General features: G+C 35.7%; 1 long non-coding RNA gene across 1 annotated transcript in view; it reads left to right on the top strand.

The window, feature by feature from the left end:
• The window catches only part of LOC121028394 (uncharacterized), a 114,125-nt gene that overhangs the window by 21,494 nt on the left and 67,444 nt on the right, over positions 1 to 25,187 (top strand). Inside the window, exon 2 of the long non-coding RNA XR_005789209.1 lies at positions 1,401 to 1,475. This is a non-coding gene — a long non-coding RNA (uncharacterized LOC121028394). The remainder of the gene's footprint in view (positions 1 to 1,400; positions 1,476 to 25,187) is intronic.

Below are 25,187 nucleotides of genomic sequence, written 5' to 3' on the forward strand. Positions count from 1 at the left end.
TATTTTTCACTTTCAGCACAGTATTCAGTAAATTACATGAAATATTCAATATTTTATTAGAAAATAGGTTTTGTGTTAGGTGATTTTGCCCAACTAGTAGGCTAATATAAGTGTTCTGAGCATGTGTAAGGTAGGCTAAGCTAGGCCATGATGTTTGCTACATTAGATGTCTTAAATGCATTTTTGATTTATGGTATTTCCAATTTATGATAGGCTTACCAGGATGTAACCCCATCATAAATTGAGGGAGATCTATATATAAATCTGAGACTGCCTAAATATGTTCTTTAAAATTTTCAGACCCATTGCAGTTATAAAATCAACTCTTTCTTGCTGATGGAAACACTTAGTTTATCAATTAACTTTATAATAATTGCCCTTCCTGCTGTAAAAGTGAAGATTCAGTAAATAATGACCCAAGAACAGATGCCAGGGAATGTACTGATTTTTCCAAACTGATTTCTTTGATTCAGTCAGCAACTACTAATTAGACTGTGTAAATAAATTCTAAAAATCTAATGTCAACAAAATTGGATACTGTACTACTTTCAGCTTGTATTTTTTGGAAACACAGTTGTCCTAAAACAGTGATGAATTTGACTGCTTTTATAAAAAAAAAAAATGGGTTAATTTAGGCATACACCTATGTAGTGGGGAAAAAAAAAACCATAAAGATACAATTTATCTTTGTCAAAATCCATTATGACCCAATGTAAAATATGGGTCATATGTAATGTAAATGATGTAAATAATATGTTATCTTAAAATCATTAGTAAATTCTTGATCAAACACTGATGTGCCAAAAATTTGCTATCTTTCTACCTTTCTGTTATCACTTTTGAATATTTTATCACAAATAACACTTAGAAAGAAATAATAGGAGTCCAATTAGAATTTTTAAACAAAAATTTAGTATTTACTGAGTATCTACTATTTCTGGCAGTGTATTAATTTTTCATATGTATTATTTATTAAATGTATGGTATTGTTCATATCTTGTTTGAATGCCAAGATTAGACTGAGAAAGCTAATTGGCATACTCAGAGTCACACAGATGTAAGTATAGTAAGTCATGAAGATAGAGTTCGGACCCAGTGTATCTTATTCAGAAATTTGTTTAACTAACTTCTGTACTTTGCCACTTCCTTTAGCATTGTTCAAAAATACACTTTCTTAAACATTGAAAATTTTCAGTTTGCTCTGTTAGTACATTAAAATGCAATCCTTGCCATATTATGTCATTATAAAAATTATAAAAAATTGACTATAGTAGTAATAGCAGCTAAAAGTTACTGAGCAATTAATAGGTGCCAGCCAGGTTCTGCACTATGTGTTTCAATATGCACTATTTAACTTCCGTTCGAAGAAGTAAGTAATTGTTTCTGTACCCACATTACAGACGAAAAAACGAAGCTCTCAGGAGACACATATGTTACACACAACTGGCAGTAGCAGAGATGTGATCCAAACCCAGGTATGTCTGATTCTAAAGCTATTTACCAGTATAATGTTTATATGAAGTTACATATAATTTAATAATTCTTATGATGAGAAAAATATATTGTAAGAACTGAGAGTAATTTTCAGACTTGAAATAATCTAAATAACGTGACAGGTAATTGCTACTAAACCAAAATTCTATGGACTTCATGTTTGTGCCCAACTCAAGGTTCAGACTAAGGAAATTTCAGAGTTTTAAGATGCTCTTAGATAGCTAGAATGATCCAATACTTTGGAATTTTGCTCATCTATAAATGTGTGGGTACAGAATTATATATAGCTACATATTTCATACTACTCTAGATAATTGAGCTATGATACTCAACTGAATTGATGTGTCCTTTGCTTTCCTGTTTTATCACCCAGGCTCTGCGCTGACAGCAGGGATCCCCATGCGGGGCTCAAACTCAGGAACCACAAAATCGTGACCTGAGTCAAAGTTGCTTAACCAACTGAGCCACCCAGACTTTTTAATACAAAACTTATGAGGGTCTGTTGGCTCACTCTAGAAAGTAGCTTAGTGTAATGGTTAAGAAAGGGAACCTGGAGCCAGACAGCCTGGGTTCAGACTTCTTTCTAAGTATGTGATTTTACTTAACTTTCTTAACCTATTTGTGTCTGAGCTTTGTCATCTGTAAAATTAGGATGATACTAATGTGTTTCACAGAGGATTTCTATAAGACTGAAATGAGTAAAATGTGAAAAATATGTAGAATAATGTCTGGGACAAAGTAAGAGCTGTATAACTATTTGCTAAATAAATAAATGAAAATAAAGCCTTCACCAGTAAGCCTAATTGGAAGTATTTTCTCTGTTTGCTGATGTGTTTCATTCATCTCTTAAGGCACTAACCACTTTGCCTACTCTTATAATTATCTACTTGCATACCTTTTTCCTGATAGTAGGTTTTAAGCTTCTTGAGAAGAGAGATTATTTCTTGTATTGCCTCAGGACTGTTCAATAAGACTCCTATATAAGTGAATCAGTGATTCTCTAGAGCCAGGCAAGTGATTTCCTTCCATTTCCTTCCATCTGAGACAATATTGCTGATGTCAACCTTAAAATTAAAATGGCCAGTTATTTTTCTAGCAGAATGATTTTGTTTGGGAATAGCAGAGAAATTGCAGTTAGGGACATGCAAGCTGTGGTGAACCATAGGCAAGCACAAATAGACAAAGGGGAGGTCAGCTTTTATTAGGTTTTAGGAGGAAATTGGAGAGGGTTGCTTTGAGCACAAGGTCACTGGAGAAGAACAAGAGTTTGAGGTATGGCAATCTCTGGTTGGCTGTGAGCAGTGGTTAGTGAGTTGTTGCTGTAACAGAGAGGGATCTTCCTACTTTTTCCAAAAAGCAGTAGATGAAATTTCTATGTGAAAAATGTCGTCCCTTGTCAAGATAATTCTTATCTTTCTTCCTGCTGGCTATGCAGGCTACAGCAATGGAACCTGCATGAGAGCTCCCCCTTCAGCACTTCTCAAATCCATTTTATTTTTTCATTTTGAGAGAGAGAGAGAGAGGGAGAGAGAGAATCCAAAGCAGGCTCTGCGCCATCAGCATAGAACCTGACACAGGGCATGATCTCATTGACCATGAGATCATGATCTAACCCAAACATCAAGAGTTGGATGCTTAATTGACTGAGCCACCCAAGCACCCCTTCTCAAATCCATTGTGAATGAAATTTCTTTTATTTTCACACTGATGATTATAGCACCATTACACCATTTGTCACACTGACATGGCAGTTAACACTGGTAGAAATTGTTACCTTCTGATATGATCACTTGGTGCCCTCTATGTATGTGGTAGGCAAAACAATATCCCTACAAAGTTGTCTGTGTGCTGATCCCCAGAATCTATGGATACATTACTTGACTGGGCACAGAGAACACTGCAGATGTGACTAAATTAAGAATTTTGAGATAGAGAAATTATTCTGGATTTTCCAGGTGAGCCCAGTATAATCACAAGTGTCCTTATAAGATGGAGACAATGGAGGCAGAGGTCATTGTGGTGCCATTATTAGGGATGGGGAGGGGGGGAGCATGAGCCAGGAGATATGGATAGCTTTTAGAAGCTAGGACAGGAAAGGAATGGATTTTCCCTTAGAATCTCCAAAAAGAATACAGCCCTGCTGACAGGTCATTTTCAAGACTTCTTACTTCCAGAACTGTCAGTCAAATTTTGTATTATTAAGTTTGTGTTATTTTAAATCACGAAGTTTGTGGTTATAGCAGCCACAGGTAACTAATAAAATCTATTTCCATGAGTGAAAGATAATGAAACAAAGATAGTAATAAGGGAAGAAGGAAGAAATGAAGGAAGGAAAGAGGAGGAATGCTTTACTAGAGATAACATTTCTGTGGCTGATATGAATAAAAGGGCCAAAAACAAAATAGAGAGAATTAAGCAAATTATCATGGGCAGAAACTAAGCTGAAATGTTGGGAACAAAATTTCAAACAAATACATTAATTATTTTATTGAAAGTTGGTAGACATTTATATGAAAATTACTTTATCACGAGCAAGTTATTGTAAGAAAAAAAGATACTACATTAATACCTAAATTCACTTAAAAATGATGGCATCACAAACCAAGTACAGAGTTTCTTTTAAAAACCCAGTCTTAGAGGCACTGGGTGGCTCAGACAGTTAAGCATCCAACTTCAGCTCAGGTCATGATCTCAGGTTTGTAGGTTCAGGCCCCACATCGGGCTCTGTACTGACAGCTCAGGGCCTGGAGCCTGTTTCATAATCTGTGTCTCCCTCTCTTTCTGCCCCTCCCCTGCGTGCACTCTGTCTCTCTTTCTCTCTGTCTCTCTCTCTCAAAAATAAACAAACATTAAAAACAAATTTAAAATTTTTTTTAATGTTTTATTTATTTTTGAGAGAGAGAGAGGGGCAGAAAGAGAGGGAGACACAGAGTCTGAAGCAGGCTCTAGGCCCTGAGCTGTCAGCACAGAGCCTGATGCGGGGCTCCAACTCACAAACCATGAGATCATGACCTGAGCCGAAGTTGGACACCTAACCAACTGAGCCACCCAGGCGCCCCCATTAAAAACAAAGTTTTAAAAAATTGAAAAAAAAAAGTCTTGAGTGGGGAGGCATCTGGGAGGCTCAGTTGGTTAAGTATGTGACTCTTGATTTGGGCTCAGGTCATGATCTCATGGTTCGTGAGATCAAGCCCAACATTGGGCTCAACTCTAACAGTGGCAGAGCCTACCTGGGATTCTCTCTGTCCTTGTCTCAAACCTTCTCTTGCTTACTTTCTCTCTCTCTCAAAAATAAATAAACAGGGGCGCCTGGGTGGCTCAGTCGGTTAAGCGTCCGACTTCAGCTCAGGTCACGATCTCGCGGTCCGTGAGTTCGAGCCCCGCGTCAGGCTCTGGGCTGATGGCTCAGAGCCTGGAGCCTGCTTCCGATTCTGTGTCTCCCTCTCTCTCTGCCCCTCCCCCATTCATGCTCTGTTTCTCTCTGTCTCAAAAATAAATAAACATTAAAAAAAATAATAAATAAACAAACAAACAAACATTAAAAAAAAAAATACAGCCAGTCTTGGAAATGGTGAGTAAAATTTTTTAAACTTATTCTCTCAGCAGTGATATTTAATGGTCTCCACTCATTCCTTCCGTCTCTTGCCTTTCATCTTGTCTCCCTGATTCTACTTCCAACCAAAAGCAGTTGTGTTTAGGGTAGTAGTGAAGGGAGAGTAAACAGAAGGGTAATAGTGGGGATGATACTGTCAGTCTCATTTTTAAAAAGAGACTGCAGAAGTGCTGAACAGAAGCTTTAATAGCATCCCTGGCAGTAACCACCCCTGTTCCCTGTGTATTTTGAATCAGATTTAATTTGAATTAAATAGAAATAAAACTCTTTACCATTGCACCCTAATGACTGTAATTTTCTCTCAAGCTGTTACTTACAGACACAGTATGCTGCACCTTGAAAAGAACATTCTTATCCTTTTTTATTGAGTCTGAAGGCTAATACCTTTATTTTTAAAAGTAGTCTATTTTTGAAGGATGAACTTAAATATTGTGAATTATTATGACACATAGGCCCTTCTGGATTTTTCACAAAAAGAGTAATTCCCAACTTAGTTGTCTTTATTTTTTTACCATAATTCTAGCCAGCCCAATGATACCACCCAGTTTGTCTTTTTTAGGGTTATAATACTCCTGTCAGAAGCTCTATGGGAAGCATTTAACTTACCACATAGCTGTAACCCTGATTGCCAGAGCCAAAATGTCTCCAATATGACTTCAAGTAGTTCAAGTCTCTGGTGCCAGATGGCATGCAGATTGGTCCCTTTCACAGATACAGATGACACTGTGCCCAGAGTTTGTTAGAGTGTCTACATCTACTCCTGCTGGGAGTATAATTTGGTAGAAAAACTCTTTGGCCTACCTGCCAGTGATACAGAAAATATAGATAGACAGACTCATTTCCAGATGACAGCTTTAAAATACACACCCTTCTCTGTTATCAGAATAACAAAGTACGAAAATTGAAAAATGCAGATAAACATGTATCTTGAAGCTGGATGGAAGAGGAAATTTATTAAAAAAGTAAAATTTTTAGTAGTAGGCTAAACAGAAATTTCACTGAATGAGAGATCTAATATGTCATCTCCTTTTTCCCTCATTGTAAAAACTACCAAGGAGAAAAACAAGCTGTTCAGAATAAATGGAGTAGGGGAACCTCTTTGCATCTATGTATCATGACTTTGATATCCAAGAGGCTGCAATGAGTGGAAGGAATATCAATATTAATACAAGTTCCCTGAGCTAGGTAATAGTTATTAGAATGAATAACTGAATCTAGATGCTATATTCTATAAGTTTTCTATATTATATCCTATAAGTTTTCCATTTTTTTTTTATATCTGACAATTATATACAGTTTTAAAGACTTTTGTTCCAATTCTACCTCATGGAATGGTGGAGTAGGATTATTTTTCTGGTTTTTTTTTTTTTTGTTTTTTTTTTAATTCTTTTTTTCCAACGTTTATTTATTTTTGGGACAGAGAGAGACAGAGCATGAACGGGGGAGGGGCAGAGAGAGAGGGAGACACAGAATCGGAAACAGGCTCCAGGCTCTGAGCCATCAGCCCAGAGCCCGACGCGGGGCTCGAACTCACGGACCGCGAGATCGTGACCTGGCTGAAGTCGGACACTTAACCGACTGCGCCACCCAGGCGCCCCATTATTTTTCTGTTTTTAGGCACTTTTAAATCATCCAATAACCTGATTAATCAATTGATCATATTTCAAAAATTTTAACCTATTTAGGAAGATAAATCTGCTTTAAAATTAAATTATTCTACAGCTGAAATAAAAGATTAAAATTATGATTTAAATTTGCTATATGAGTATCCTCTTTGTTAGAAAAATGTATAAGGTTGGGGGTATTTTATATACTCCAACATCATCTTGGGAATGAGAAGTAAGCTATATAGATGCTTAATGTATATTTTCTGGGTTTTTTTTTTTATTATATAGATATACTGGACTTCAGTCTTTAACATGGGCAAATAAAACCATATAGTATTTTGCTTTTACCAGAGTTTTACAACTTGATAGCTTGTCAAATTAGTGATATACTGCCAAAATATTTTTAGAAATCATCCTAGAAAAAACCCAACAACTATATCCTATACATAAGCCAGTAGATCAGTTTGTAGGCATTTCTTTGTAGAACTGATATGCTAAGTGTGAATTTGAGGTAAAATATTTAGTATTTAGGAAAGAATAAACAATGACTGTTGCATGTAAACCCTAAAAGAAATGTCAAAGAAGAAGTAAACTCAATAAAAGGATATTATATTTAAACATTCATAAGCAAACACAGTGTTCTTTTATTTAAGAGTAAAATACTGCATCAATGATGCAAATGATGTACAGCAAATAAAGTACGTTTTTTTAAACAGCAAAACTGATCTAATGTAATATGTCATGATTAAGCAAAGGGTTAAAGGATTAAACTATTTGCCAAAGTTCTACTGATGAATGAAGTAGAAAAACAGATTTGAAACTAATTCTATGTAACTTAAGGCAAAATTATTTGATCTCATAGTAAGGCTATGGGAACTCTTACAGCTCCTGGAGGAGCTGATTGACTCATGGTAGGTACTCAATGACTTGTAGCTATGATGATGATGTCGGTGGTGATTAGTATTAGAGATATCTAATAACAAATCTGTAACAAATTATCTTGTCCATTTGACATCAATGTACCATTCTTCCCATTTCAAAATGTCCTGGTTTTAATGGGCTTATAAAATATTCACTGATTGTTTTCTTCTTCAGCTGTTATACCTGTTTGTTACTTTCTCTGCTTCATTACCACACATATTTTGCTGACTTGTGGACTGCCTGTGATACTGGATGAATGTCCAGTTACTGCCTTTCTCATTAGGACTTGGACAACTCTGCTGCAAATACTTGTAAACTTATATTGTACCTTTACTTTCTATGTCTTCTTACTTTTATTTCTCATTTTAGTGTCCTCTGTTTCAGTAGAGTACAGTTTTGATGCACGGTCTCTTTATTGCTGTCTGGTGAAAATTGACTTTTGCTAAGTCCATCCTTCATTCTCATCAACTCATCTTATAACTGAGAGCTATACTCATGAGTTTATGAATATAAAAGAGAGGGTCGTTACTAATCTAAAGCAAACAAATTGATTTTGTATCAAAAATTGCATAATAGAGACTTACCGTTCTCCAGTTTGCGTGCTCTCTTGCAAAGAGCCATCATTAGTGTAAAGCAAGTTCAGGGCATGATGCTTGCTTTCAAGAATTTGGAATAACTAATTCGATTCTTTCACTCTATCAGAGTTACAGTGTTACTTCACTGCTGCCATCACCATCTGCAGAAATGCTAGAATATTAGAAAAAAATGTGGAAAACCAATGTGGAAAAAGCAGTTAAAAACAAAAGTAGAATTTATTTTTTTTTAGGTAGTATGTTTTGCTCGTTCTATAAACAGAACTGATCCCGTGTAGCAGGGATCCCAGTTGTCATTTGATTATAAGGCATTGATTTGTAGTAAATGCGATTGTATGTAGGAGTCCCAGTGCCCCTTTTCCCACCCATCTTCTGCCATCTCAAGAAAACCGGCACTTATGCATTCTGTCAAAAACTGAGAATAGGGTCTCCATTGTTTTTGCACCATCAATTTATAATTAATATAGAAGAGTATTTTTATCTCTCACGCTGTGTCCCTCTCCATCATCCATTGTAGTCTCTTACTATATTCAAATCTGAGGCATATAGAGGCAGCTATAGTAAACCAGTAGCTGTCAGTTTTTCTGTGCCTCTTAAAATCATATAATTATGATTCAGATCCTCTACAGCTCATAGTAAAGTCCCTCACATCTATATTGTCATTTAAACAAATAAAAATTTATGGACTGTAATGTAAGGTTGGGAAGAAATTTCAACCAGTAATGTAAACCTTATGGGAAAAATCTGTTTTGAACAGTTATTTCTGGGGAATAGGATATACACTTTAACTTTTTTCTATTGCCTTAAAGTAGTAAATGCAAAACATTTGAAAGTAGTGATACTTGTAGTTTGACTATTTCATTATTGTTGTTTTTAGTTTTGAGAAAACACTATAAATAAGGGGCCTTTGTGAAGTACAGTGACAGTCACGATCCTTCACTGCATCCTCACTTTGATCTTGGCATTTTGTTCTAGATTTCCTTTCAGTGAGATGATACTGTGTAAACAAAAATGTAACAAAATCTGAAGGTTATGTGCTTATGGGAGGAAAAGGATGGCAGGGATAGTGAAAGGTTAAGGGGGAAACATAAATAACTAAAGTAAAATCTTGTAATGAAAATGACATGTCATAAACTAAGATATAAAATTTATTTACCTTCATGCACCAGAAATTCAAATGAATAAGTAAATATATACCTTGAGGTGGATAAAGATAACACTGAAACAAAAACAGGCAGGACTGACAATACCAACATATAAGGGTCAGACCACCCTTACCAAGTGTTCAAACCTTGACCATCATGACATAGGCATCTGATATACTAAGCCTCCCCCTAAAAATAGATCAGTGATGCATGCCTGCCATCAAATTGAAATGTGGGCTTTTTTGCCTACTCAATGTGTTTATTTTATTAGTGTTTTTTATAATTAAAAAAATATATGTTACTTAAGTTAAAATCAGGTTTCAACTACCAAAAACTTTCAATAAGATGTTTTAAACATTTGATGCTATTTATAATATTTAATTTCAAAACCTAAAAACATAACATGTATCTTTTTTTAAGAAGCATGTATTTTTTGATAATTTAACAGAGATTCATAAATTAGCACGTCTACTTTTACTATTATATTTTTATATTGTTAGTGCTAAATCGATTTCGAAATTTCAAGACTGATAAATTCCAGAATAGGTTATCCATCAAACAATGAACATGGTTTTTGAGAATGACAAGAATAAAAGAAAAACACCATTATTTTTAGTAATAAATGCAGTGAAAACAAAAAAAAAAAAAAAAAGAAGGAAGGAAAAGAGAAGAAGGCAGGACAAAAGGAGGGAAGAAAGAAAGGGAGGAGAGGAAAAAAAAACCACATAGATAACCAAAAACTTTACTTCTGCGGTAAGGCGTAAGTAGGAAGCTTTACTTTAAACCCTGAAAAAATATGACACATCCAGGTTACAAATGCAAGAACGTCTACAGCTGAATCATACAGCAATTGACCCTGCAATTGAGGAGACCTCGATATCTAAAGGCCAAAATGCATATTCCATGTTTCCATTTAATTGGACTAAATATATTTGAAATTTTAACAAGCCATACTAATTACCCTGTTGCATGTCTACCATGGGCATACTGTGACTTTAAATGTTTACATATTTTATGTATGAGGATGGAATTACCATTACCATTATTTTTATAAAAAGAAAATCAAGCCCTGCAAAATTATATAAATTCCCAAAGTTCTCAATGGGAGGAATTTTTGAGGACGATTAGAGACTGGTCTCAAATCAAGCCATTTAATGCTAGACCTTGTGCTCTTTACTGCTATGATACTGTTCTGGAAATTATGTTCCTTTTAGCTTCACTGACCTCCTTTCACGGCTTTAACTGGAATATATCATTACAGCAGGCACACAAACGTAAAAATGCTACATCTCTACTCCTCAGTGACCTGACAGCTTAAAATTTGATGTAATTCAGGTGTAATTACTTAGGCTTTTCACCTAAATGATACTTATTCTAAAACCTAATGTGTTGAAAATAATGTGACAGAACAAAGTTCTCCAAATATACATGAATATTATGTTGTAGAAGAATCATGGTAGCATTTAAATTTGACTATTATCTGTTTTTTCTAATAGAGTATCCTGAATAGGAGATAATCAAAAAGAATAATTGCTGAATGACTGGATTTGAGAATTTTCTACCTGTGAAAGCTGAATTCTGATTTCATACAGTGTTAGCTACCCTCAAGATACACTAATAATGTATGAACCTAAGAAAGTACTTTCTCATGATTCTTTCATTCTGTAGTTTGTCTCTAACAATGGAGACATGGGACATATTATGGAAGAGGTGGCAGTAACCCTAAGGGTCATCAGAAGAGACCACATCTGTAACTACCAAACATACATGTTCCTCCAAATATGGGATACAAGTCCCTTTATTCTAACTTGGGTCCTCCATTTCTTTTTAAGGTATTAATTTCTCTTCTTTTGAGACTCCAGGACTCCTTATAGTCAAAATCCCAGGCTTGTTTGGTTTCTGTTGATCTTCTTTGCAGGAAATAGCAAGAAGATGGATGGTCAGTGTATGAATATTTGAACAAACCGAATTTCACTCTTTGAAATTCTGTTACAACCAGGAAAAGAGAGTTATATTTTTTATAATAGTGAGGAAGAAAAAAAGTTGATTAGTTGCTAACTTAAACATATTAAACACCATTGCTTTATGAAATAATCTCATTCATCTGAAAATTAGTGGAAGGGTTGCAAAAACATGGCAATGTGGGAGAACCCAGTTTTCCTGTTCTCCAGAAAAGATCAACTATCCATGAACATAAACAACTCTGGGAGACCTGTAGAGTCCACTCAGAAAGTGTTAGCCATACAGTGGGAAAAACTGAAAATATCACATAGAAGAGAAGGAAGACTTCAGTTTGCCTGTAGCATCTCATCCCTGAAGCCAGGAATGTTGGACCACAAGAAGGAACTTACTTGCCAGGTGGAATGAGTTCTTCTTGCCAGGAAAGGAAAAACAGAGTGAGCAAGCACCTTCTCCAGCCTCTTGGGGCACTGCATGAAGATCTTGCTGTGTTTTCACCCCACCCAGATCAGCAAAACTAAGATGTCTAGAGCTGGGAACAAGGAAGAATAGTAGAGGCTGTTACTAGAAGACACACAGCAGGAGCTATTGCAGTTAACAGAGACCTGGATTAAAGTCTTAAAACCTAAGACCTAAAACCATAAAACTCCTAGAAAATAACATAGGGAAAAAGTCCCTTGACAATTTTCAGGATATGATACCAATAGCACAAGCAACAAATGAAAAAATAAACAATTTTGACTACATGAAACTGAAAATCTCTGCACAGCAAAAGAAACCGACAAAATTAAAAGACAACCTATGGAATGGGAAGAGATACTTGCAAATTATATCTGATAAAGGGTCAATATCCAAAATACATAAAGAACACATATAGTTCCATAGCAAAACAAAACAAACCAAAAAAAAAAAAATTTTAAAAATGGGCAATGGAACTGAATGGACATTTTCCCAAACAGCTACATGAAAAGATGCTTGACATCACTAATCATTAGGAAGCAAATCCAAACCACAATGAGATATCACTTCACATGTGTCAGAGTGCCAATCATCAAAAAGATAAATGTCTTTATGGTCGAGGGTGTGGAGAGTGTTGTAGAGGGTGTGGAGAAAAGGGAATGCCTATAATGGTGTTGATGGGAATGTAAATTGGTGCACCCACTATGGAAAACAGTATGGAGGTTCTTAAAAAAATTAAAAGTAGAACTGCCATAAAATCCAGCAATCCCACTTCTGGGTACATATCCAAAGGAAATGAAAACAGTATCTTAAAGAGGTATCTGCATCACTATGTTCATTCCAGCATCATTCACAATAGCCAAGATTGAGAAACAACCAAAGGGTCCATCAATGATGAATGGATAAAGAAGATGCATATATAATGTGGAATATTGTTTGGTTATGAGAAATGCTGCATTTTGCTTAGATGAACCTTGATGGCATTATGATAAGTGAGGTAAGTCAGACAGATAAAGACAAATACTGTATGATTTCATGACTATGTGGAATTGAAAAAGCTGAACTTAGAGAAACAAAGTAGAAAAGTGGTTATCAGGGGCATAGTGATAGGGGAAAGTGAGAGATACTGGTCAAAAGGTACCAACTTCCAGTTATAAGATTAACAAGTTCTGGGATTCTAATATGCAGCATGGTGATTACAGCTAGTAATACTGTCCTATATACTTGACACTTGCTAAGAGAATATATCTTAATTGTTCTCAACATACACACACACACACACACACACACACACACACACACACACACAAGGTATGAGGGTGGAAGTGTTAGTTAATGCTATGGTGGCAATCATTTTGTAATATATGTAAATGTATCAAATTAATACATTGTACACCACACAATGTTATATATTAATTATTTCTCAGTAAAGCTAGAAAAATAATCAGAAGTGGATAAATAATTATTAGTGGAAGATTTTAGGAGTATTTTGCAATTATTAATCAATTTTTTATGCCATCATATTATTTTCTTGAAAATAGGAGAATCAGTAAGAAGTGTATTGCCTTTTTAAGGGCGTAACTAAAAATATAACACTACCTCATTGCCTTAGCTTGTGGCCCAGCCTGTTATTAGAAAAATAATAACTACAATGCAGAATTGAATCTGTGCTTAAACATGAAACATTCTAGGGGGGGCTGGGTGGCTCACTCAGTTAAGCATCCAGCTCTTGGTTTCAGCTCAGGTCATGATCTCATGGTTTTGTGAGTTCCAGCCCACATCTGGCTCCATGCTGACAGTGTGGAGCCTGCTTGGAATTCTCTGTCTCCCTCTCTCTCTGCCCCTCCCCCCTTGCACTGTTTCTGTCTCTCTCAAAATAAATAAATACACTTAAAAAAAAAAACATGAAACATTCCCTCATGTGATACTATCAATTGAATATAGACTAATCAACTATCTTGAAGTATGAGAGATCTCTATTGGAACGTATTGTTTTTGTCATGATGTTTAAGTTAGATGTCTCAATGCCAGTTTCACTGAAACCTCATCAACATGGCTGCTAAAATCCTGTATTTCTTCTTTATACTAAATTCAACTCTAGAGAAAATTAATAATTTCCTGCCTACTTACAGGCATATAAAACTTAGAAACTAACTCGAGTCAATAAACATCCAAAACAGAACTACAATTTAAGGAAACATTTTAAGGGAGTGTCTTATCTCAGTTTTTAAGGAAAAAGATACGAGCAAAAGCATATTTGAGAGTTGTTATTAGACCGGAATCAAAGGTTCCTGTGTCATAGCCACCTTTAACTTCTACTCATCACTTGCTGATAGAACTGGGAACTAGTTTCCTCAAATTCCTTTTCAATGTATGGTGTTGGGTTAGGGTTTGTCAACGAGAAGAGTTTAGATGAAATTTAGAAGCTATTACGACTGGAAGCCAAGACGCTAGTAGCCAAGGCACCCTCCAGAAATCTCCCTCTTTGTGGTAGCGGCACCCAAATGTAGCAGCTTCCTAGCCTTCTCCACGAGCTTCACCTTCTTCACCTGCTCCGGTTTGAAGACCACTCCAGACCTTTCTCCAACATGGACTTCACATTCCTCTATTAAACTCTTCCCTGAAAAATTGTAGTGGCTTTTTGTTCCCCTTGAGTATATCAAAATTAATAAGTTTTTTGATGCCAGCAGTGTTTCTGTGGGGACAGACTTAAGGTTGGGAATCTGATCAATTAGATTTAAAGAGATTAATGATCCTATTGCCAGTGTGGTATTTAGGATACAATGAAGGTCAATATTTATAAAAATATTTGAGATAACAGAAGGTCCTTGGGGTCCAAGACTTAAGGAGGTAGGAATGCTGGAGCAGATTTTGTACGTCACCCGTTTTCTTACTGCCTAACTAGATCACCTGAGAGGATCCAGAGAACAATCCCTTCAGCACAACTTTGAGAGATATATTTGATATATTTGAGTATTATCCCACCTAGGGCTGCCATAACAAATCACCACAAATGTGGTGGTTTGAAACAACAAAAACTTATTCCTCCATAGTTATGGAGGCTAGAAATCTAAAACCGAACTGTTGACAGTGCTGTGCTCCTCTGAAAGCAGTAGGGAAGGATCCTTCCTTCCCTCTTCTAGTTTCTAATAACTACGTGGTAGCCTTTGAAGGTGTGCTGTGTGCTTTCTTCTGGACTTGTGAGTAATTAACTTCTCTATTTCAGTTTCTTTTGTGGTCTGTTGTTAGCCTACGACCTAACCATCCAGCACCTTTTGCTCCACTTGACAAATGTGAATTTAACAAAGTCATAACAACTTGTTAGGAAGATTTTCATACTAATAAACCCTTTCCTTTCTCCTTGTATCATGCAGCATAGAGGATGTAATAAATATTTGATGATATGAATTCTAGAACTTTTATATTGTGAAATAACTTGCTACATTCTATATAAAGTTTGTCATATCTTCAGTACATATTATATAGGAGGGTTTTTAAAAAAGAAAATCTTTTAGTATTTTATTCCACCAATATGTGACATACCATGGACAAATCATGTCCACTAAAACAGGCACTAATAAAGTATAATATAGAGGATCAAATTCAGTCACCTGTCTGGTTTTTGTAAACAAAGTTTGTCGAAGCACAACCACACCCATTCTTTTATATTTTGTTCATGGCTGCTTTCATTATAATGGAAGGTTTGAATAGCTTCAACAGAATATGACCCACAAATCTGAAAACATTTATTATGTAACTCTTTACTGGAAAAAATGCCCTATTCTGCATTAAAATATAATTGGGTATAATAACACACCCCTTTATACATGGTCTGCATTTAACATATGTGCTAGTATTTTACAGTCATTAAAATCAAAACAGGGCTCCATTATGGCTTTCTTTTTTCATTTTCAAGAGATTGTAAATTTGCTTTTGGAATTGATTTGTCATTGTCTCCCAGTCTTCATCTAATTACTATGGTTCAGACAGTAGTTGTAGATAAATGTTTGTTGAATACTTATTCAGTTCGTTCATTTAGTCAGAAATTTGTCAGCTGTAATGTTGTAGGTAAATGTTTGCTGAATACTTATTCAGTTCGTTCATTTAATCAGAAATTTGTCAGCTCTAATATATGGTTGAAATGTTAGTATTAATTATATACTGAAGTGTTAATTATAGTTTTGAAACCATACCATTAAAACTAGCATAAGCGTATTAATTGCAAATATTCTTGATGAATCTGTTGATAAAAATGTGAGGGTAGAAGCTGTTGAGTCAAGAAGAGTCTTGGTGCTAGTGAAATAAAACCAAAGATACTAGCTTACTTACAAACAGGGATTTGAGGCAAGAACTATTGGGAAAGTGGAAGAGAACACATCTTCAGACACCTGGGACTGTTCCCTTGAAACAGAAATAAAACAACCCATCACCTAGAGCAAGATATCCAAGGGACAAAATAACAAGAATTCAGGTGAGATACTACAAATGAGAAAAGTTTTCAATAGAAACACTGGTGAAATTAAAAGCTCAAGATAAATGGAGAGAAACAAAGGGGAAAACATGAGTTAACCCTAATTGTGCCATGTTTCCAGCCTAGAAAAAAACAGGCTGAAAATATTAGACTGACTTTCCTTATCTGTCTTTTAATGTGTTGGTTTTCAGTACAGATTTATTGATTCTAAGCCTTTGGAAGTGTACAAATTTGGATTTGTAGTTTAAGAGACAACAGTCATGGTGGTAATCATACAGGTTTAAGAATCACTGAACTAAGGTAGGAATGAGTTAAAATTCTATCACAAAAAAATGGAGTTTGGTACCAAGCCTCTCTTGTCCGGGAGTCTGACATTCTCCTGGTGAGTTTAATTCTGACAACTCTTCTCTCATGTTTCTCTTGGTTTGAATTCTTGTCTTAGTAATCCATTTGATGTTTGGTCCATTGTGGGTCCTTGTTTTGCTTTTGTCTTTTATGTTTTCTCCTCATAAACTTTCCAATTTCTAGGTGCTATGGCAGCAGGGCCATTTTTGGCTGCAGATAAACTCTGACAGAGGCTATTGGCATGGGTTCTGAGTAACTTCTGTCTTTGAGTTTCCCTGTCATTAACCTACCCCTTCTTTTTGCTGTTTATTCTTGTTTTCCATGCCCGTTAGGTTATGTTTTGTAGAAATGGCTCATTCTCCCAAGAATCACCACAAATATATCTGGGTCCCTCACAGACTAAATTTATATAATCTCATCTGACAACTGCTAAGCCCACCCTTTCCTCCCTTTATCTGGTAACAGTTGACCCAAAACTTGTTACTATTCTACCTGGAACTCTAATTCCAGTTGAAAAGAACTATTGATTATTCAGATGCCACTAATTAATGTTCCTAAGTGTGTCCTATATTTTGATAGAAGCATAAACAAAGTAATGAAAGAATAATTATTTTTGCCTGCTAAGGGAAAATTCACAGAGAAGGTGACATTTGACCTGGTTCTTAAAGGAGATTGACAATAACAATACCAAAAATTTGAGGAAGGATCTTTTAAATAGAATGGTAGAAAGATCAAAATGAAGTAAATATAAAAGTCACAGAAGTTCATGGCACATCTATGAACATCAACAAATAAGATAAAATGGTAGAGGTAAAAGAAGAAAAGAGTGGATTGCAACCACATTAAAAGCCATGCAAATAAATTTTAAAGTGTTCAAAGCACAGTAAATAGCTAGCAACACAAGTTGATTTGGGAAATGACATCATGTTTTCATTTTGGAAGGTGACTAGAAAAGAAAGATAATTTTTAATATTATTATACTTCAAACAGTTCTCACCCCTTCATCCTGGGTTATTCTGTTTTTGTTCTTTTAGTAGTCACCTCTTCCCCATCAGTTAACATAGGTAATGGCTTAAGTCTCTTTAATTTATTGACCTCACACTGGCATTCCAAAATTTTCTTGTTGATTTCTCATTATGAGAACATTATGCTCAGAAATAGAGTTGTGAGAGCTATATATCTGAAATTTTATCATAAATATTCTAATATGTATTCTTCATCTGTCTGTTAATTTTCTGTTGCTGGTTCTTTTCTGATCATTACATATCTTGATTTGAGATGACTCAATAAGGGGCAGATACCTGCTCAAGAATAATCTTGGAAGGAGATAAAAGAGTGTGGCAAGTATGAGGAATCTGGCCATTACACAAAGTGGTATTCTCTAATGTGCTCACATGCACTTTATTACTTTCTTCAACTCAGGGGGTGTATTTCCCTTCTTTTTTAAAAATTTATTTAAATTCTAGTTAGCTAACATAGTGTAGTATTGGTTTCAGGAGTAGAATTAGTGATTCATCACTTACATATAATGCCTAGTGCTCATCTCAACAAGTGCCCTCCTTAATGCCCATCACCCATTTAGCCCATCCCTCCACTCAACACCCCTTCAGCAACCCTGTTTGTTCTCTGTATTTTAAGAGTCTCTTATGGTTTGCCTCTCTCTCTGTTTTTATCTTATTTTTCCTTCCCTTCCCCTATGTTCATCTGTTGTGTTTCTTGAATTCCACATATAAGATTGCTATCCCTTACATCACAAACCTCTGATTTAGAGTTATCTCTTTTCAGTTGATTCTGATCAGTGGCCAATATTCCTCCCCTTCCACAATTCCAAAAAACTGTTCTCTCCTAAAGAACAAAGGGAATAGGAGGACAGAGATTGGAGTTAGGCTTCACAAACCAGGGAATTCCTGGAACTAGCAGAACCTGGAAAAGGCTAGGAAGGATCTTTCCCTAGAAGATTTGAGGGGAGCATGGCCCTACCAACACCTTGATTTAGCACTGTTAGTCTTAGGAACTGTAAGAGAATATGTTTCTACTGTTTTAAACCACCACTCTGTGGTATCTTGTTACGACAGTCTTAGGAAACTAATGGACCCTCTATCTATCCGTTCTCCCGTGAAAAATCTTATGTGTCCTGGATCCAGATAAAATTTCATTTCTTTGGTAGAGATTTTTCTGAGTCCACCAATACATGGATACTGAATTTCTCTAGCCTGTGTACTTTCACCATCTCTTTAAACACTCTTGAGCCAAACGAATTACTTTGTAATATTTTTATATATTTGCATGTTGGCCTGTATTCTGAACTCCCTGTTCTTTTGTGAGTTAAATAGTGTTATAAGATCCAGATATTTTTCATCCAACTTTGATTAATATTAGAGTTGATACCTGAGGCCACAAATGTCAAGCTAATATTTAGTGATAAAACTTTAATGACACTATTTAAGAAGCTGTTCACACAAGTGCTTTTGATCATGCAAAGCAATGGATTATCTATTACTCTATTTACAAAGAAGGATAATGAAGCCTATCAAATATTTACATGGCAGTTACCATGAAATAAGAGAAATCTATACCTAATCTGTATCTTTATTCTTAATTTTTTTTTCTAAAAAGAGACAAAGATCTTTTCCATATTATTTTAAAAATTGAATACTTCCAGGGTCAATTAACTTGTAACCTTGAGGTTTTTAATGTTTCTTTTAGGAAAGAACTTTTAGGATTACGGAAAGCTGTTCATTTGAAATGATGACCTTTGGCAACAGGTTGATTGTCTCACCACTCCTATGAAAATATCCTGCTGATTCTGACCTCATTCATCTGGTTCTGATTAACTCAACTATTCTAAAGATGTATTAGAGTTCTCCAGAGAAAAAGAGCCAATAGGTTATATATAGATATGTAGAAAGAGATTTATTGTGAGATACTGGCTTACACATGATGGCAGCTGAGAAGTTCCATGAAACACCTAGAAATAATGTTTTACCAGTGATCTGGGCAGCCCTTAGCTCTGTCAAGCTGACATGTAAAATTAAACGTTAGCTAAGGACTATTAGTGTTTCATAATGTTTTGTTTTCCAAGTAAGATAAACAATGGCTGACAAATTCAGCTTTAAAACAGTAGTGAACTGTGATTTTCATCATATTGTAAAGTTTGTAGAATAGCGTGCACCTGAGTCATAACTGGGTTTTTAGCAAATATATTCTGAATGAATGTAGAAATGGCCATAAGGATACAAGAAAAAGGTCTGGTTAAAAGGAAAGACCATTATTTTTTGGACAAGTAGAAATATATTTAAATTGCTGGGCAATGATTTAATTTTTATTTGGTATTTATAACTCATACCTGTATACTTAAGTGTTTTTTGCTGCCAAAATGTTGACCCAACATTAGAGGGTGAAAATATATTTGAGTCTTTCAATAATCTAAGAGAAGCTGTTAAAATTTAGAATATGAAGGATGGCAAATTCTTCTACTTTTGAAGCCTGATTCTCTATGATGAGTATTAATCCAGTCTCAGACTATGCAGCTACTAAATTTAGTAGATGGGTGAGGGAAAACTCAGTCTAGATATTCATCAAAATATCCATTCAGGACTCATTTTGATCGTAAATGGCAGAAATCCAACTGGAATGCACTTACTCAGAGAGTGGAATTTATGGCTTACCTAACCAGACTAGGAATCACAACGCATTAGCTATTCCCAGAAATAACTGAGAACAGGGATTTGAAAGGTGTTGCTCATTCTGTACATCTTCATCTTGGAATTTTTTCTCACCATTCAGACTTCTTACAGCTGACTAGCTAATTCTCCTTGGCATTGGCAGCTCTCAGGGTAGTATACATTCATTTTTGCTGTGCCAGGGTCATTGCACATCATACTTCAGTCCTCACATTTAAAATGTCATAGCGGTGGGGCACCTGGGTGGCTCAGTCAGTTAAGCATACGAGTTCGCCTCAGGTCATGATCTCGCAGTTTGTGAGTTTGAGCCCCGCATTGAGCTCTGTGCTGACAGCTCGGAGCCTGGAGCCTGCTTCGGGTTCTGTGTCTCTCCCTCTCTCTGCCCCTCCCATGCTCATGCTCTGTCTCTGTTTCTCAATAATAACTAAACGTTAAAAAAAATTTTTTTTAATAAATAAAATGTCATAGAATACACTCATTAATCTGATTTTGCACAAGTGTCCCAAAATACCATTAGAGTTCTCAGATAGAATGACTGCAATGCCCTCTACAACAACATGGTTGGTGTCAAGAGAGGAACAACCCCCTCCCCCAAATAAGAGGGTGCTATGCTATTCCTAGGTCAACAATTAAGCAAATTCGTTTGTTTGAGTTTATTAGCCAGAAAACGTTATCATTTAACAGAAGGAAAAGTAATCTATTAGACTTTATACAATTCCAAGTAACATGGAGTGATCAAAAAAATGAAAAGGTGTGTGTGGAGCGGGTGGGGGTGGAGAATTCTATGTCCTGCTGATTCTGTAAAGAAGTATTTTTGTTTCTTTTTGTGTTTGTTGGTGTTTAGAAAATAGATGCCAGAGATCTCCTAATAAAAGAATACTTAAATACTTTAGGGTGCCCAATACCTTCAATGGACTTCTGGAAATGTAGGGAAAATCCTAGTACATGAATGTTAAGTATTCATGTATTCTTCAATGTGGGTTGACTCCCTGAGGAGGTCATCTCCATCATGGTGTGTACATCTTGGGACAAAGATATGTACAGAATTGTACAGACTTGTACAGTGACTTCACCTGCCTGGTGAAGTACAGAATTGTAAGTGACTTCACCTGCCTGGTTATCTAAGGCAACAGAGTCAATGCTGATAATTAATTGCGTGACAGTTCTTGCAGCCAGATTATCTCACATTTCAATGTTTTCTATGCATAAATAGGCCATTATAAATTATAAAACAATATAACTTTTATGGAGAGACCACTAGCCACTGAAATAAAAAGTTTATTTCAGAATGAATAGAAAGGAAAATTGACTAAGATTTATAAAGAATTCTACAAGCAGAGACACTGTGATATGTCCTTAAACCCTATGTATTCCACTATATTTAACTTTTTCATTTTTATAAAAAAATGTACCATTTTAATCATTATTGAGTGTACACTTCAGTAGTGATAAGTATATTCGCATTGTTGTGTAAACGGATCTCTAGACTATTTAGCTTTCGAATCTGGTAGGATTATGGCTCTGGAAAATTAGAATTGTGTTTTTCAATTTTGGGGTGAGCCTAAAAAAATTCAGCAGGCATTTTTTTCTCAGGTATGATCCCAACCGTGATACTTCTCTTGTGTATTTTTATAACTCAACCCCTTCCTCCGTTGCTGTGAATATTAGCAATGAAAACTGAAAATTAGAACTGAAAAGGGACATGCTCTAAGGAGGTTTAATTCTGAGTTTGTAAGATCAAGTGGTAAGTAAAGGAGCAGAAAAGAGGGAGTGTTTTGGTTGATGAGAGAAGTTAATAAAGCAGAGTTCTTGATTTTTACAGTTTGTTGTATTCTGTCCCAAAGTGATGGGCAGGATGTACTGCTACTTCAGATCCTCTATTTTGAAAAAAGCACACCAGTGTTTATAACGTCATGGATAAACTGATGCAAGTGAATTTTTATTTTCTCAAACAACCCTTCTTGGTTTGAGGTATCCTCATTGCCAACAGATTTAATTCATATCAGAAGGGCAGCCTTGAATGGCTCCTCTCAAAAAACACAAAAGGTGGAGTTGTATGTACATTATTCCAGTCAAGACTTAAGACTGTCTCTCAATGCAGAAGTAAGCTTGTCACTAGAAGCCACAGACAGATCATAGGTCAACAGCTTTCATATCATTTATACTTAATGGGACCTCTTACACAGATTTGAAGGAGTCAGAAACATCCTCTCAAGTCGGGAGTTTCTGTCTTATTTATATGGCATACATTAACTCAGAAAGAAAAGACAAAGATTTACCTCTTCTTGAGAAAAAGCAGAGAAGCCAGTAGCCAGGTTTTAGAAATCATTTTTCTTGAGCTAAATTTATACACAATGAAATTTTCTAACCTAATTGTACCGTTTTCTGAGTGTCGACAGATGTATGTAATCATGTAATCACCACCGAAATCATGACTGTTTCCATCATCCCCAAAAGATCTGCCCCTTGTGCCTTTTGGCAGTCCTGCCACCTACTGTCTTTGGGCAACCACCCACTTGCTTTCTGTCACTGGTTTTGCCTCTTCTAGAATTTTAGATGAACGGAATCCCTTCACTACAAAATCTTTTGCATCAGCTTTTCATTTAGCCTAATGCCTTTGAGATTCATCCATATCATGTGTGTACTGGTAGGTTGTTTAACTAGTGTTATTTTATATAGACTCTTAAATACAGAGAACAAACAGGGTTGCTGGTGGGGGGTGGGCTAAATGGATGATGGGCATTAAGGAGGGTACTTGTTGAGATGAGCACTGGGTGTTATACGTAAGTGATGAAACACTAAATTCTCCTGAAACCATTATTACTCTATATGTCAACTAACTTGGGTTTAAATAAAATTAAAAAAATAGAAATACTCCATTTGTTGATTCATTTAGCTTCACCAGTCAGTGAATGCTAAGACATTTGGGTTGTCTCCAGTATTTGTTTCTGATGAAGAAAGCTATCATGGAAATCTCAACACAGGTCTTTATATGGACATGTCTTTTTATTTTTCAGCTAATCTAAGAGTCAACTGATGGGTCAGATAGTGTGTGCACATATACATACCTTTACATGAAAATGCCAAACTGTTTTAAAAAGTGGCTGTAACATTTTGCATTTTTAGAAGCAGTATATGAGAGCTTCAATTGCTACAGATAGTCAACAACATTTAGTATAATCAGCCACATTCATTTTAGCCATTGTAGTGTGTTTGCACTGTAATCTCATGGTTTTAATTTGCATTTTCCTAATGACTATTTTTATGTGCTTATTTTCCATATGTATATCTCCTTTGGTAAAATTTTGTCCAAATGTTTTGCCCAATTTTTATCGGAATGTATGTCTTACTAAAACTTTTTGAGTTGCAAAATATTTTTACATGTCCTAAATTTTATCCTACATATATTTTGCAAATACTTTGTCCTGGTCAATGACTTGCCTTTTAATTTTCTTAATAGTGTCTCTTTTGGCACTTCTTGACATTTTAAAATTTTATTTTTAAGTAAATTTATATATACACACTGTGGCTATCTATAATTTATATTCAGGTTCCTCTAGTTTTAACATTTTACATAACCATGGTATATTTATTAAAAGTAAGAGAATGGGGGCACCTGAGTGGCTCAGTCAGTTAAGCTTCCAACTCATAATCATGCAGTTCATGAGTTCCAGACCCACATTGGGCTCTGTGCTGACAGCTCAGAGCCTGGAGCCTGCTTCAGATTCCATGTCTCCCTCTCTCTCTCTGCCCCTCCCCTGCTTATTCTCCCTCCCACTCTTGCTCTCTCTCTCTCTCTCTCTCTGTCAAAAATACATATTAAAAAAGAAGTAAAATTAGGAGAATAACGGGCTCTTAACGGAGGGTTGGTAAACAATGGTCTTGAAGTAGTTAAGAAAATGCTGAACACTATGTATCCACTGACCCTGATCCAGAAGAGAGGCAGAAAAATGAATGTCAATCACTTGAGAAGGTTTCTAGGAACATAATATGCTAGTAAGAGTATCAGGTTTTTTCTGTTACAATGAAAAAAAAAAAAAAAGGTAGAAGAAGGCTCTCAGTAAATGCAAAGGATCCAATAGGTGTTACTGACAAAAGAATGGTATTACAGTGGGCATCAGATTTGATAAGCAAAGATGAACAAAGATGAGTAAAAGCAGATACTAACCAGAGAGAATGGAGAAAGATAGATTGCTTAGAAGGTTTCTACAATAGATGACTACATGAAAAATGTACCAAATGTGCATTTGTACATTGTTTTGGTAAATGTACCAAATGTCTTTAATACATAGAGACCATAATGACTTCATAAATCTTTAAGACTATGAAATTATCTTTTTAGCTTCAGGACAGAGGCTTAGTTATCCTTTGGTGTCAAAAACCAACCCAAAGCTGGAAAGCCTTAGTGTGGAGTAACTGAGAACACCTGACAGAAATAGGAAATTCAGGGATAGAAACTGTACCAGCTCTGGAGCCTTTCAGAATGATAGTAGTATAATACGACCTGAAAGGAAAGAGAACAACTTCTAGAGTTAACCATTCTCAGTTGTAGACTTCCTTAGTCAAAACATTTTGGCTTCTTCCTAAAAGCATACTTATTATTAGTTTGGCTGTCAGCTGTACTTAGCCATACAGGGAACTGGGATGTACAGATATGACCCTTCCCAGGAAGAACTCAGATTGATGAGGGGGGTGTGTGTGTGTGCCCATCCACCAGAATACTTTATGGCATCTGAGCTGTATTCTAGCTGAACATCAAAAAACTAGAGAACAAAATGTTTCAAAAATATATTGCTCTTTTTTATCCAAGTCCAAAATAACAGCACAGTTTACAAAATAAACAAACTAGGAGATTAACATTGCTGTAACAGTATTAACTAAACTACAGATTTGAGTC

The sequence above is a fragment of the Herpailurus yagouaroundi genome, unplaced genomic scaffold, assembly GCF_014898765.1.
Source record: "Herpailurus yagouaroundi ecotype Mexico unplaced genomic scaffold, PumYag 100, whole genome shotgun sequence".
NCBI lineage: Eukaryota > Metazoa > Chordata > Mammalia > Carnivora > Felidae > Herpailurus > Herpailurus yagouaroundi.